General features: G+C 46.3%; 1 protein-coding gene across 7 annotated transcripts in view; it reads left to right on the top strand.

Moving 5' to 3' along the window:
* Nucleotides 1–15763, top strand: part of EHBP1 (EH domain binding protein 1) — a 261387-nt gene that overhangs the window by 227719 nt on the left and 17905 nt on the right. The gene's annotated exons all lie outside the window — the stretch shown is intronic.

Genomic DNA, 15763 nt, shown 5'->3' on the forward strand with positions numbered 1-15763 from the left:
GAGCTGGGGTAGTTCAGCTTGGTTTCTTTTTGCCTGTCTTTCTTCTTGATTACTTTGGGGACTTTGTGCTTCTTTTCTTTATTAGTTTTGTTTGGTTTTTTTTCAGGTAACAACTTTTTGTTTGTTTGTTTGGTTTGAGGCAAAATAATTTATACCTTCCAGCCCCTTCACTTTGGTGTTTTTCTACTTTGTCCTTATTTAAAATGAGAGCCTTTTATTGGATCTAAAAAATGTCTGGCTGAGAAGGGAATAAATACTTGGAAAGCTTTGCTCTGAACCATCTAAACAAGCACACCTTTCTTTTCCTGGAAGGTTTGTCCTCATCCTTTTTATTCTTAAAGCCAACAAATTTCTGTTTCTCACCTGCAGCAGCCGCAGCAGCATCCGAATGTCCCTGCCCTAGACAGAGGTGATCATGTTTTAAATACATTGCCATGCTCCTATCTACACACCCTGGGGGAACTGTTTACCTGTGCTGAGAGGCAGAGGCCAGCTCTTAAAAGAGGAGACACTGACCCTTATCTAGCCTTTAACATGAGCAAAGAATGCCGGAGTGTTGCCTTTACTCCTTCCACTCAAGTCCCCTGAATTTGTGACGGATTCATGGTGCAGGGAGCCCCTTGGGAAAATGCAGATGTCAGCAAATCACCCCTGTCTGCACAGGGGCTAGCAGCCTGAAGTCAAATGTCATACCTGCCGTGCCCTGGGGCTGAGAAAGGTTCATGCGTTGGGCCACCCCTGTCCCTTTCCACCAGAGAATAAGATGGAAAAACTCAGGAGAAAAGGGGAAAGAAAGAAAGAAAGAGAGAAAGAAAGAGAGAAAGAGAGAAAGAGAGAAAGAAAGAAAGAAAGAAAGAAAGAAAGAAAGAAAGAAAGAAAGAAAGAGAAGAATGAAAGAAAGAGAAGAAAGAAAGAAAGAAAAGAGAGAGAAAGAAAAGAAAAGAGAGAAAGAAAAGAAAAGAGAAGGAAGAAAGAGAAGAATGAAAGAAAGAGAAGAAAGAGAGAGAGAAAGAAAAAGAAAGAGAAGGAAGGAAGAAAAGAAAGAAACAAACGAACTTGGGTATCTCCAAGTTGGCTGATGTGCCCCTGTGCCCACCTAGCAGTGTGCTGGCTGTGACCCAGAGCTGTCATGCTCCAAGAAGCTGACAGAGATGGCTGTCTTTGCTTTCTTTTGACCTCCCAAGGCAGCTGCCTGGTAGGGACCAAATGGCATGGAAGAAGAATATCTGTCTGACACCTGCTTTCTCCAAGCCGCCTGCCACAGTGCCAGCCTGCCCACCAGGCTGCCTTGGGAGGCAAGCCCATGCCTGGCCTCCCCTGCTCTCCATGGAATACCAGGACAGGATAGGTAAGATACTTTCCTCTTCTTCAAAACATCACCAGGATTTAGAAAAAAGGACAGAAAGGGAAAAAAAGGGCTGTCTTGCTTACACGTTTTGCATAAATACATGGTAAGTTATCAATTGATGTTCAAATAGCTTAATTGAGTTTGAGGAGGGGAAAGGTCATTTAATTGGCCTATTGAAATGTTAACAGAAACAGATATGGCAAGGAATAGACCTTAATGGCAGCAGTGTGGCACTGATGTCTGCATTCACTTGCAAAATTGTTAATTAGGCCACTTTGGTAGTTCATTTGCTTTTGTATTGATGTGCTTAGTCCCAAGGAGAGAAAAATGGGTTTGTGTATGGTATTTCCAGGGGGCAGCAAGGGCTTGCCATACAGGCAGGAAGGAGGAAGATGAAGTGTAAATCAGAGCCGGGTTATGATTTCTGCCAGCGCCTTGGTTAGAGTGCTTCCAGTTACGCAAGCCATCTTCTTCTAGTTGCTGCTGTCTTTCTGTAGGTGGTTCAGTTTGAGGTACTTGCGTTCGTTTTCCTAGCCGTTGTACTAGCGGACTTACATAATGCCACGATTTTACTTTGTTTCCCATATGTATTTATGAGTACAAAGCTTTTTAAACCAGGCTGTAAAGCGGAACAAGGCATCTGGGTTCCTGGGAGGTGTTATCTCCCTGAGTGCATACCAAAAGAATAGATTCAGTTGCAATTGCTGGCCCACAGGTCATCAGGGCCAATGAAATGACAAAACCAGTCCTTAGTCTGTACTTGAGGTGCCTGGTACCTCTCTTGCGGCACAGAACCCTTTGAGGCATTGGCGTTCGGTACGTGGGAATGGCGAAACCGCACCGAGCGTCCGGCAGCATTTACTGGGGGTGGGTAAGTGCAAGGATTAATCCTGGTGCTGTACCCTAATGGACTTGCTGTATGCAAAGCTTGATCTTTGAGTTGGCTGCCAGACTACTGGACGGGGCAGAGTGTGTAGTAATACATTACACCCTGAGTACTCTAAAGAGAGATTGCAAGACAGCAAAACACAAGTGAAAAACCAAGGAGCTGTGTATCGTCGCTTTTCCAACAGGGATCCTGCTGGAACAGGAGCAGGCTGGGAGAGGAGATGGCATTTTGCAGCAAATAGAGTGCAAATCTTAGCAGCTCCTAACTGAAAAGGACTTCTTCCCCCCCCAGCCTCCATTCTCTATATTGTAATTTCACGTTTGGGTGCTGCCTCTGCCAGTCGGTTCAGCCTTGGGCGGCGTTCCTGTGGCAAGAGTTGACATCAGCTTCACCTACTCCTATGTCTTTGTGAAAGTGCTTTAGGTGAAGATCACAAATACGTGCAGCACAGCTATCTGAGTGCTGCCTGTTTAATCCCAGTGCCAGAAAGTTTCATTGTGGCCCTATGCAAATGTATTTACACAGGAATGGGGGCTTGGGTCCTTGAAAGGAGGCAACAAAGTTGGAAGACTGAGGCCAACAAATAAATGAAAGTTTCTCTAAATCCATTGGATAATAGAGGCAGTGTTAAGGCTAACCACAGTGTTGAACTAAACAGAGGGATTACTCCTGGGTTTTGCATCAGTTGTTTTCTGCCGGGTGGCCTCACTTGTCAAAAAAAAAAAAAAGGTGGGGGGAAGAGAAAAAAAAAAGGAGAAGGAAAAAAAAAAAAGAGAGAGAGAGAAGGAAAAAAAAGGAGAAGAAAAAAAAAAAGGAGAAGGGGAAAAAAAAGTTTCAGGGGCGAACATTGGCATGGCAGACTGAGAAAAGCGGCGCGCTTAATTCCATCAAAGCTCAGAAACCAGCCATTAATTTATTCTAACCTCCAATTGTTGGTCGTTTGTGAAACATCTGGCCTTTAAGTCAGAGGAACCTAAACATTAAGTACAATGTGAGCTCCTCCGCAGATGGGAGCGCGGCGGCGTTGCGGAGCGGCGTTGCGGGGGAGCGTGGATGCGCATCCTCAGCGTGGGCATCGCAGAGGCTCCGCCGCCGCCGCCGCCGCTTAATATCGGAGACTTGGAAACGTATTAAAATGGGAATCCTTCAGTTAATTTACTCTCGAAATTAGATTATTGTTCATTTGCATCTTGGAAAAGTTCTGCCATTCAAAAGAGTCTCTTTCTTCATGGTGAGTTAACAGTTAGATATTTAGCAATCTTGCAGCTTGCTAGTCAGAAGGAGGTTCTAATGAAGTTGAAATTTGAGATAGAAAATGTATAAAAGCTTTCAGGAAAGGCATACCCTATTTTCCATATGGCTAAGTAATTGTTATGATATTTGTTTTAAAGCTGGACTTAGACACTCCTGACTGCCCTCTAATTTGATATGGCTGGGCCCCGGCGATTCTTCTGGAGGAAACTTTCGCAGTAGAATGCAGTGAAGGAGATAAATAATTTTGCAGCTATAAGCACGTTGCAGAGTATAGGAAAAAAAAACCCAACTCGCTCGCCCTTGCTGCCTAACACTCTCCAGGTTATTTTTTGCCTCTGCTGGGAGCTGGAACTTGAGCGAAAAGGAGCTGAGTGATTGAAAGCAGATTGGAAATAAAAGTGGCATCTCTGAGCTGGCTAAACTCTGCCTTTCATTAGGCTTAAAATCATGCCTGCTCTTTAATTCTCAGAGGCAGGGGTGGTGGTGCTGGTGGGGTTTTTTTAGTGGGGGTTAGTTTTGACCTTCGTGTATGGCTCTAATGTCGCAGCATCTCTTGAGATGAGGTTTAGCGCCTTTTGCGTGGGCCATAGAGGGAAGTTAGAAGCGAAGTACGATGGCAAAATTCAGTCCAGGTGGTTATGGGGGTAACTCATGGCATTCTCCCTTCAAGCCCTCACCTGCTTTGGACTTGTTGGGTTGTTTTTGAGGAGCAGCCTTCCCTCTTTGGCCTAGCCCTTTGCCTTTCTGCGTTGGCAGAGGCTGACTGCAGCTCTGGGCTGTTCTGATGGTAATGATGATGATGCCGTCCAAGCCCATGACAAAAAGAAAGAATTTTGAAGGGTTTTTGTATTAAAGCAGCTCTTTCTCTTAATATTTGTTTATCCTTTCCCCCTTGCTAAGTAAATAAATCTTTAATCCCCACTCCATTGTAAAATTTACTGTATCCAAATCCAGACCATTGTAGTTCCTTTCCAGACAGGTTTGATCCCTTCCTACTAAAAGGGACGTCCGCAAATTTGGCAGCCTGACACACGTTAGGTTAAAAAATCCAGAGAGTAAATGAGGAGAGAGTTAATGTATTTGAACTTCCAACCTTTCCTTCTCCCTGCCACGGATAGGGTTGCTGCAGTTTAAGCCACATGGACGTGGAGCCCGTGGGAGCTCACGTGTTGCGCGGCACGCGTACGCCTGCGCGCATACCGGCGACCCGCCAACGTGGGATGGGGAAAAAAGTCACATTTCTACTTGGTTAAAGCCCTCATTTCCCCAAGCACTGATGTCCAAAGTACTGGTAGAATAGAGGAGATGAGAGGGGGGGAAAAAAGAGGAAGAAGAAGAAAAAAAATCTCTTTAAACAGCTTGTGAAATGTAATGTTTGAAATGGCTCTTTGAGAACGTGTAGATTATGACTTGCGTAGTGACTCTCTCCAGCTCTCTGGGAAATGAGCTGTTGACATTCTTTTGGGTCATCATCCAAGATAGGAGGGCAACCACAAGGATTTAACAGATAAACTCCACCAAAAAGACCTTTATCCGTTTCGTTGCAGCTTGGAAATGTTCGTGTCTAATAGTGGCATTAATGGAGGCCTTTCAGCCCTTCAAAGTCAGCCTTATAGGTGAAAATAATAATGGTTTTAGAATATGGTTGTAGTAATAATAATAATAATAGAAGAACAACTTCTTTAGGCCTTCTGAGAGGTAATTCATTATTTACATAATTCTGAAGCATAAACTCATCTTTCCTTCAAGAGGCTCTGAAACAGAATGGGGGATTTTACGTGATAAAAGAGCCTCTTTTGAATTCTAATCAACCAGATCTGTCTCAAATTCATTTCTAGTTTATTGTAAACAGTGGAATTTAAATTAATTTCTCCTTATCTTGTCTTTTGAAGGAAACAAGCAACGTGTTTAAAAGGTTTCCTTTTTAAGTGCAGCTCGGAGTTGTGTCGTTGGGGTTTTTTTTTAGTAGACTTTCTGAAGCAGGTGTTGGTTGGGATGGGTTTCAACAGCTGGACGATGATTATGCATTAGCATAGGTGATTGTAAAATAAACAGAGTAAAATAAAAGCAACAAAAAAGGGGAGAAAAAAAGGGGGAGAGGAAAGAAAGAAAAAAGGGGGAGAAAAGAAACAAAGGGGAGGGAAAGAAAGAAAAGTGAGGAAAAAATAAAAAAGAAGAAAGAAAGGAAGAAAGGAAGGAAGGAAGGAAGGAAGAGAGAGAGAGAAAGAGAGAAAGAGAGAGAGAGAGAAAGAGAGAGAGAAAGAGAGAGAGAAAGAGAGAGAAAGAGAGAAAGAGAGAAAGGAAGAAAGAAAGAAAGAAAGAAAGAAAGAAAGAAAGAAAGAAAGAAAGAAAGAAAGAAAGAAAGAAAGAAAGAAAGAAAGAAAGAAAGAAAGAAAGAAAGAAAGAAAGAAAGAAAGAAAGAGGAAAAGAAAGAAAAAAGGGGGGGAAAGAGAAATAAAAAAGGGGGGAAATAGAAAGAAAAAGGGGGGGGAAGAAAATAGGGGGGAAGAGAAAGAAAAAAGGGGAGCAAGAGAAAGAAAAAGAGTGGGAAAGAAAAAAGGGGGGGAAGAGAGAGAAAAAGGGGGGAAATAAAAAAGAGGGGAAAGAAAGAAAAAAGGGAGAAAGAAAAAGGGGGAAGAGAAAGAAAAAAGGTGGAGAAGAGAAAGAAAAAGAGGGGGAATGAAAAAAGGGGAGGAAAGAGAAAGAAAAAGGGGGGAAGAAAAAAGGGGTGGGAAAGAAAGAAAAAGGGGGGGAAGAAAGAAAAAAGGGGTGGGAAAGAAAGAAAAAAAGGGAGAGAAAGAATAAAGGTGTGGGAAAGAAAGAAAAAAGGGGAGAGAAAGAAAGAAAAAAGGGAGGAGGAAAGAAAGGAAAGAGGGGGAAAGAAAAAAGAGGGGAGAATGAAAAAAGGGGGAAAGAAAGAAAGAAAAAAGGGAGGGAGAAAGAAAGGAAAAAGGGGGAAGGGAAGAAAGAAAAAAAAAAGGGGGGAGGAAAGGAACAAATGAAAAAGAGAGGAAAAAAACCCAACTCCACAACAATAAAAACAATAAACTTTTTGACTTGAACTCGAATGATACTATATAGGCTGAATGTGCCAAGCGAGGTTCCCACAATGCACTGTGGAAGCCTCAGCTAACAACCACCCTGCTGGGTTGAAAACCTCTCCCCCCCCACACGCCCTCACCCCACCCCCCCAAAAAAAAAAAAGAAAGGGGGGGAAGAAAAAAAGCAAAAAAAGACAAAAGCAGAATGAAATGGAAAGCTCACCACCGGTAGCTTTCAAACCCGACAAACTAGGCAAACTATACATCTCCACCACTCCAATTTTGTCAGAATGCTAATGAGCTTGCTCTGATCTTTACTTGGCTTCCCGTGTTTTCTACATCTTCAAGGACCACATGGCGCTAGCAAAATAAAGACAACTAAATGAGAATTTCGAATGCTTTTTGTGTCAGGGCCCCGGTGCCTTTCAGTTGACGCGCTCGTTGAATATTCTCAACTTAAAAAGCCTACAACGGGGGGCTGGGGATGAACTTTTCAGGGGTGGGGAGGGGGGGAAAGAGAGAAATCTGGACAAAAGTAAATGAGTGTGATGGAGGGAAATATAAGAGAAAAAAAAAATTCTGATTAATTTCCACTCTATAATATCAATGACACCTTCAGCCCTCTCTCCTCCTCCTTGAACAAGAGATGCTGATAAAAGATGAATGATGCAAGTGTTGTTCGCCCGTGAATGTTTAGTGGGTTTTTAATAGCGGCGTTCGACATAAAAGGCACCAGGAAGTACTCTGCATTAGCAGTTGAGATCAGTAGTTAATAGGATGATGTCTTTTAGCTTTTGTCACAAGATTATTAGAAAGGATGGGTTTTCTGTTCTCATCCCGGCATACTTTGGAGTGCTTGTTGAGCACAAGTGCTAAAATACAGGTTTCTCGCCGTCGCTTCGCGCACCAGCTAAGAGCCCCTTTTAATGCAGCACCATTTACTTGCCTTTTTTGCCTCTTTTTTTTTTTTTAGGGTTTTTTTATATATATATGCCAGGTGATTTGTGTCATTGATCTCTTATCTGCCCCCCTTTAGCTGTATTAATCACTTGGAGTGGGCTGCTTCTCAACGGGGGCTTGATGATGTCTTGTGTGTATAGATTCCCTATCCCAAATAAATCCCTTCTGCGCCCTGCACCTTCACAAACCTGATTATCAGGCTGTATTTAGCAGCCTGCATTATGCCATCCTGAATGCTTCTGGCTGGAGTCGTCCAGTCTGCAAGAAAAATTTGCACTGCAGGAGGGGAGGGGTGAGCTAGGAGGAGGCATCCTGCCTCCCCCCACCCCACCCCCCCGAGCCAAGTTTGGTCTTTGGAGAACAATTGAATTCAGAATTCCCTGTGGAATTCTCAGAAGTAAATTGCTGTTTCGTATCCGCTCGTGTCATAGCATGGGGAGGAAAATGATGAGTGCTCGCTTTCGCCTGAGAGGTGAACTCCATTTCATAATTGGGTTTATCACCATCTCCAGGCATGAGAAATGTTGGTGCACATAGAGGAGGAGAAAGTTGTAGCTGCAGAGGGTCTCCTCCTGTTTTGCTATCTGCTGTAAATCAGAAGGAATTGCTAACGCCGAGGACTGTTGAGCAGTTTGCCAACCTTGCTTTCCTGTGCTCGTTGTTGCTTTGCTTAGCTCAGTATGCCCTGGGATAGGAAAAGGGCAATGATGGAAACTGCAGCACAGGGAGTTCCACCTCAACATGAGGAAGAACTTCTTGACTGTAATAGTCCCTGGCACAGGCTGCCCAGAGAGGTTGTGGAGTTGCCTTCTCTGGAGCCTTTCCAGCCTTGTCTGAATGTGTTTCTGTGTGACCTGCACTGGATTCTATGGTCCTGCTCTTGCACGGGGGTTGGACTGGAAGCTCTCCAGAGGTCCCTTCCAACCCCTAACATCCTGTGATCCTCGTTACTCTTAGGTGAACTGCAGACTTGCCAAATTGTGAGATGGTAGAAAGTTGTCCAACCATGCTGTGAAAGACAGCATAAAAAGTGAACAAGAGCATCTCAAAACCTGCTGAGGAGGTGAATGCAGCTTACATGTCACCTCTGTAGGGTTTTGCTGGTGCCAATTTGTGAACAGCTAGAGGACAGGGAGCTGAAAAGGTACTCCTGGTAATAGTTCATATTGGAGAGAAGAAAAGGGTTTTGCCAAGGGCACAGGAGCTGGTTATTTTCATTGCAATGTTCACCAAAGGGTGCTTTTTTGGAAGCAAAACAAGACTGAGCACTTGCTGAGTGTTCAGGATCATAAACTTGCTGCCAGAGTAATGGTAAGGAGAGTTTTGGCAGCTGCCAAAACCGTGGGTGAAAGAAACGCAGCAGAGGTGTGCTGCCACAGTGCACCCAAGTGTGAGTTGGATGACTTGAAGCCCACAGAGTTCTCTAGAAGTGCCTGCAAGTACCAAGTCATACAATTGTAGAACTGTCTAGGTTGGAAGAGACCTTCGGGATCACCAAGACCAACTGCTCACCCAGATCTCTCAACCCCACCATTGCTGCTGAGCCACTGCCAATGAGCCATGTCCCTCAGGACCACAGCCGTGTGGCTTTTAAGTTCCTCCAGAGATGTGGACTCCACCACCTCCCTGGGCAGCCAGTGGCATCCTGGCCTGCATCAGGAATGGTGTGGTCAGCAGGAGCAGGGAGGTCATTCTGCCCCTGTACTCTACACTGGTTAGACCACACCTTGAGTACTGCGTTCAGTTCTGGGCCCCCCAGTCTAGGAAGGACATTGAGATGCTTGAGCGTGTCCAGAGAAGGGCAACGAGGCTGGGGAGAGGCCTTGAGCACAGCCCTACGAGGAGAGGCTGAGGGAGCTGGGATTGGTTAGCCTGGAGAAGAGGAGGCTCAGGGCAGACCTCATTGCTCTCTACAGCTACCTAAAGGGAGGTTGTAGCCAGGTGGGATTGGGCTCTGCTGCCAGGCACCCAGCACCAGAACAAGGGGACACAGTCTGAAGCTGTGCCAGGGGAGCTCTAGGCTGGATGTTAGGAGGAAGTTGTTGTCAGAGAGAGTGATTGGCATTGGAATGGGCTGCCCAGGGAGGTGGTGGAGTCCCCATCCTTGGAGGTCTTCAAGAAAAGCCTGGATGGGGCAATTAGTGCCATGGTCTGGTTGACTGGCTAGAGCTGGGTGCTAGGTTGGACTGGATGAGCTTGCAGGTCTCTTCTGACCTTCTTGACTCTATGATCTGTAGACCTGTAGGCAGGAAGACCATGAGGAGGCCTTTCCACACCAGCCACAGGCAGCATCCATGCTTAGCCTTGCCCCGGCCCGGTCCATAGAGTCATCAAAGCAGCTTAGCAGCAGCAACGACCCTGTTGGTTTTGTCCCTGGAAGGACTGAAGGATGGGTCTGGCCTCCTCTCCATGTGCTTCCCTGGCTTGTAGGTTCATCACTGCCTTAAAAGAACCTGTCCTTCATCTCTTTAGTGATTCCCATCTTTCTTTGTAGCACTGTGGTGCAAGTGCTCTTTCATGTGGTGGGCATGGTCTTTGGCTTCATGCCTGGAAGTTTGCTCTCTCCGCAGTCAGAGCCTGCCTGGAGAGAGAAAGCAGGAGGAAGGCACTTTGGTCACCCCGGGGCTCCCGGTACCACAGTGCCACTGCAGTCTGCAGAAAGCCCTGCTATTCTGTCTTTGTTTCCTCCAGTTTACCACCAAACCCACCCTTTCTGCTAAAACTGGAAATGGTGGGGCCCTAGGACACCTTAACCTAACTGAACTTGCCCTGCTAGCCCTGGGAAGCTTTGCATCCCAGAAGTACAGACCTGCCAGGAGCACCTGTGTGCTTCATTATCACCAGTACAAAGTCACAGTCACTGCCAGCCATCATCTCACTGCAGGCATTTGCTTGGGTTCAACTCAGCCCTGCCCATTTCAGAAGTCATTTAATGTTGTCCATCATAGAATATCTCTGCTTGGAAGAGACCTCCAAGCTCATCCAGTCCAACCTTTGACCCAACACTGAAGGGTCAATGCTAAGCCCTGTCCCTAAGCAACCAGCTCCATATAGCTCCTTCCCAGCTTCAGAAGAATGTGTTGAAGGAAGTAAGGAAGTGGTAAATGTCTACCAGTTCTTGGTAAAAATGGGATGTGTGCTGCCTAGTAGAGCACCACCCAAGAACATCAAGGTCAGCTGGCCTCTTGCTGCAGGATCCTGCCAAGGAAATGGGCAGCTGCTCTAAGGAGCCCTAGAGAAAAAGCATCCAACTCTACTTTGTCAACCTGCAAGTGGAATAGTCCATTTGCCAGACCATCATCCCCTTCTTGGTGGGTTTCCAAGCAGAAGCTGCAGATTTCTTCCTTAGCTTCAAAGATTTTAGTGTTTCAATTAATGGTGCACTGTTTCCTGTGCCACAAGCAAAGGCCTGAGATGTGCTTTTGTCAGGCTTATGCTTCTTCTGAAGCTGTGCCACTTGAGAAACCTTGGGTGCAAGGAGTAGTGGAGGGTGAGAAGGGACAAGCCTTGGTTCTGCTTGGTGCAGGTGCTGTCTTCAAGGCAGGAGTGACAGAAACACAGAGTGGTGGGGCTTGGAGATCATCTAGTCCAAGCCCTCTGCAAGAGCAGGGTTGCCTGATCTAGGGATTGTGTTGCACAGGAACACATCCAGGTGGCTTTTGAAAGTTTTCAGAGGGGACTCCACAGCCTTTCTGGACAGCCTGTCCCAACTCCAGCACCCTCAAATGGAAGAGGTTATTTTTTCTTTAAGCTTGAGTGCAACCTCCCCAAGTTTGTGTCCACTGTCCCTTGCCCTATCACTGGACACCACCAAAAAGAGCCTATCCCCATCCTCATTATCTCCACCCTTTAGAAGCATCACTTTCTTAGAAGAGCCTCCCCAGATACTTCCATTGAATCACACCTTTTGTTGCCTGAATTTGGGGCCTCAAACACTTGTGCTTTCCCGGTGCTGAGCCTTCACCTTTCTCGAGCCCAGGCGTTCCCTTTCTGTTGCTTTCCTGGTCGTTGCTGGTGCTCACTGCATCGCCTCCTCACGTGGAGGAAATCAATCCTTCGGGCAGTCCTCCTGTGGAAATTTGGGTCCTGTTGTGATTTTCAGGTTGCCAAGTCTGTCAGCCACAAATGTTTGTCTCCCTGTGAGTCGGCTCCACTCAAGGCAGAATAAATCCTCGCACGTGCCGAGATGTGGTCAGGACCTTGACCTTCTGCTTACACAGATCTCCCTGCTCTCCGTAGCCTCTCTGATTTATGATGCTTCCCAAAGCAAAATTACAAGTTTCCTGCTTGATGGGAAGCTAATTTGATGTGTACTTGTGATAAAAGCATTCCCTTGGCCTGCAGCTCTCTTTCCTGGAGGGTTCCAGGACTGGAATGGAGTCAGACAATGCTTCACAATGTCTCTCTGCCTGGCAGATTCTTGGCAGTCCTTACCTACCCTTACGAGACTCCATTGTGTGGACATCAACATCTCCATCTCAACTCCTCTGAGACAGCAAGTTTGTGGCTACTAATTTGCCTTTCTAATGTTCCTTAGGCATTTTCTCATCCAGTTCAAACTCAGAAAGTTATGCTGGGGACTTGATCTGTGTGGTAGTTTGACCCAGATCCCCTTTAGAAACCCTTAGAGTTCTCCAGGAGGACCAGAGAGGGCTGGGGGGTGGACAACAGGAATCATGATTATGTCCCTCAATGCCATAATGCTGCTGTCACTTTGGAAGTGAGCAGCAAAGACAAATCTCTCCTCTCACTCTTCCTCCAGAAGGACTCTTCTCTGGTAACTCTGAGGGGGGTAACCTGCCTGGGGACTTTGAGAGCACAGTGAATTCCTTGCTGCACACTCAGGCCTGTTTGGACCTATCAGGAGTCAGTGGGGTGGGGAGAAAACAAGTACTGGGGTTTGGTGGCTTAGTTCAGCTGGGGGGAAAGTTTTGGGGGATCTCTCATCTATCCTGTAGCTGTAGTAGGTGTTAAGGATTCAGCTATTCCCTATTTTTTTCCCCTGTACATCTTTAAATACAATCTTCTGTATTCCCCTCCAGTTCAGCATTTTTATGTCACTGCCTTTTAGAAGTAAACTAATCTCAGTTCTGTCCACTCTATAAACCGTCAGCAGTCTACTAGCTAGCTCCTCTGGAGTGTCAGCCAAACTATGATCCCATCCCATTTGTTTCCTGATGGCTATTCCTGTTAATTTTCAGCTATCTATCATAGCCCAGGACATCCTCACTCAGGGAAAAGAGGAAACATTCTTCTCCCAGGTAACAAGTGACAGGAGGAGAGGAAATGGCCTCAAGTTAACACCAGGGGAGGTTTAGGTTGGCTATGAGATGAAACTTCTTGAGACTTGAAAGTGTTTTCAGCTACTCCAGTTGGATCCCCGGGGAGGTGGTTGAATCTCTATCCATGGAGGTGCTGAAAAGAGGCAGAGGTATGGTGCATGGTGGAGTTAGAGAATGGTTGGACACAATGATCTTGAAGGTCTTTTCCAATCAAAATGATTCTCTAATTCTAGGAAAGCTGGGCATGGTAATCTGAACTGGGAGGCTGGAAGCTCAGGGTGAAGCAGCCCATCCATTCATGCTGTGGGATGCCTACTGCAGGCTCCGTTTTGACACTGAGGACTTTGAAGTGCAGGCTGAGCAAAGGCAAGGGCAGGGGGTGGCCCCAGGGAGCAGTTCATTTAACCTCTAAAATTGAAAGGTTAGCTCATGTCCTAGAGCAGGAGGATTCAGTTTCTACCTTCTGTGGGTTTTTTTGGGTTTGAGTATTTATTGCTACAGCTTTGCCTTCTCATGCTCCACATTCAACTCGGTTTTCATTCTTGGTGGGCTCTTAGTTTCAGCATTGCCTTGTGGCAACAGGTAGGTCATGGGAACTGGCAGCCCAGGCCAGTGTTTCCTGAGCTGCATCAAAAGAAGCATGGGCAGCAGGTCCAGAGAGGGGATTCTGCCCCTCTGCTGTGCTCTGCTGAGACCTCACCTGCAATGCTGTGTCCAACTATGTTCAACAGAAGAAGGACACAGAATTGCTAGAGTGGATCCAGAGGAGGCCACAAAGAAGATTCCAGGGCAACTTTAGAGCACTCTTTAAGGGTCTGCAGAAAGGCTGAGGAGGGACTGTTCAGAAGGGCCTGTGGGGATAGGCCAAGGGCAGTGGTTTGAAAGTGGAGCAGGGCAGAGTTAGGCTGGACCTGAGGAGGAAGTTGTGCAGAAGGAGAGTGGTGAGACACTGGCACAGGCTGCCCAGGGCTGTGCTTGAGGCCCTGTCCCTGCAGACCTTCAAGCTCAGCCTTGCTGTGTCCCTGTGCAGCCTGCTCTAGCTGGAGGTGTCCCTGCTGAGTGCAGGGGGTGGACAAGATGCCCTTCAAGGATCCTTTCCAACCCAGCGTGTGTGTTCTGTGACTCTCCACAGCTCTGGGGGAAGGTGGTTGTTCCTCTGGGTTTTTAAACACATCACCTCCAATTTCAGCCAATTTCCCCAGGTTCTTGGGAGACAAGATGAGACACATCCTAGCACTGTTCTTTATTTGCTCTTCATGTTCTCCTTGGGGTAAACAAGCCGAGCTGTCCGCTCGCTCCTCACAGCAGAAACTCGTAACAACCTGTCCCTGCCATGGGGGGAACGCAACCTGGGATGGTTTGCTCTGCTGTCAGGCAAGGCAGCAGGGCACACTTGCAAACGACCTAGTTCCTTACCTTTGTGCAGTTCTGTGGTGTTTGGGCAGCTCTTGGTAGTCAGCTAGCTTCTGTCAACTGGCAAACAACCCAGAAAGAGGAGCAGCAGAGCCATAGCTGGCTGCTTTCTGTCGTTATTGGCCCCGCTCTAGTTCACAGGCTCTGGCATTCTCCTGGCCACTTCATCCAAGTGTGTTGAGTGAAGTAAGACGACTTCTGTTCTATTTTAACCTGTGTGTCAACATCATCCCACAGGGGAAGAATGGGCTCTGCCTTAAGGAGGTTGTTTTTAATGTAGCTCTGTGGAGGTGAATGGGGAGACACAGAGAGGATTCTGTGCTTCACACACACACTGCACAGAGAGCAAATTACCACTGCAGATGGCATTTGGCACAGGTCCTGCCCCACTTGGGGTTGGGGATGCTGATAGGGACCCTGAGTTGTTTCACTTAGAATAGAATCATTGAATAGAATAGAATCAACCAGTTTGGAAGAGACCTCCAAGCTCATCCAGTCCAACCTAGCACCCAGCTCTAGCCAGTCAACCAGACCGTGGCACTAAGTGCCTCATCCAGGCTTTGCTTCAACACCTCCAGGGATGGGGACTCCAGCACCTCCCTGGGCAGCCCATTCCAATGCCAATCACTCTCTCTGCCAACAACTTCCTCCTAACATCCAGCCTAGACCTCCCCTAGCACAGCTTAAGGCTGTGTCCCCTTGTTCTGTTGCTGGTTGCCTGGGAGCAGAGACCAACCCCACCTGGCTACAGCCTCCTTTCAGGTAGTTGTAGACAGCAACGAGGTCTGCCTTGAGCTTCCTCTCCTCCAGGCTGCACACCCCCAGTTCCCTCAGCCTCTCCTCATAGGGTTTATGTTCCAGGCCTTTTAACTAATAATTTATTTATTTAACTGATTTTTTCACAATAGCTAAATAAATTTACATTTAAGGATGATTCTTCTTCTTCTTCTTCTTCTTCTTCTTCTTCTTCTTCTTCTTCTTCTTCTTCTTCTTCTTCTTCTTCTTCTTCTTCTTCTTCTTCTTCTTCTTCTTCTTCTTCTTCTTCTTCTTCTTCTTCTTCTTCTTCTTCTTCTTCTTCTTCTTCTTCTTCTTCTTCTCCTTCTCCTCCTCCTCCTTCTTCTTCTTCTTCTTCTCCTCCTTCTCCTTCTCCTCCTTCTCCTTCTCCTTCTCCTCCTTCTTCTTCTTCTTTTTGTTTTTGATTATTGGATTATCTTGACAAACTTATGCCCATGTAAAGTGTGGAGGAGTTCCTGTGTTCATCCATTTAGACTGTAAACTCATCTTGCCCCTGCATGTTGCTGCTTTTTTTTCCCCTCCTTTTAAGTTGCATTCAGTGCTTCTCAGGACTTTCCTCTCTGTTTTCTTAGCGATGTACAGGTTTGCTGTGTTAATCCACGCTGGGTTTATCTAACAACTAGCTGCCCAAACAGCTTAGAAATAATGGCTTTAATGGCTATGCATCAGGGCTGGGTTTGGGAGTATTTTTAGCAGGGTAGGAAAAGAGAAAGAAAGGAAAAAAAAACCAAGGAAAGAAATTGTTTTTTTTTTTTTCAAGTTGATGCAGAAGAGACATTTG

This window comes from Pogoniulus pusillus, chromosome 7 (assembly GCF_015220805.1).
Source record: "Pogoniulus pusillus isolate bPogPus1 chromosome 7, bPogPus1.pri, whole genome shotgun sequence".
Classification (NCBI taxonomy): domain Eukaryota; kingdom Metazoa; phylum Chordata; class Aves; order Piciformes; family Lybiidae; genus Pogoniulus; species Pogoniulus pusillus.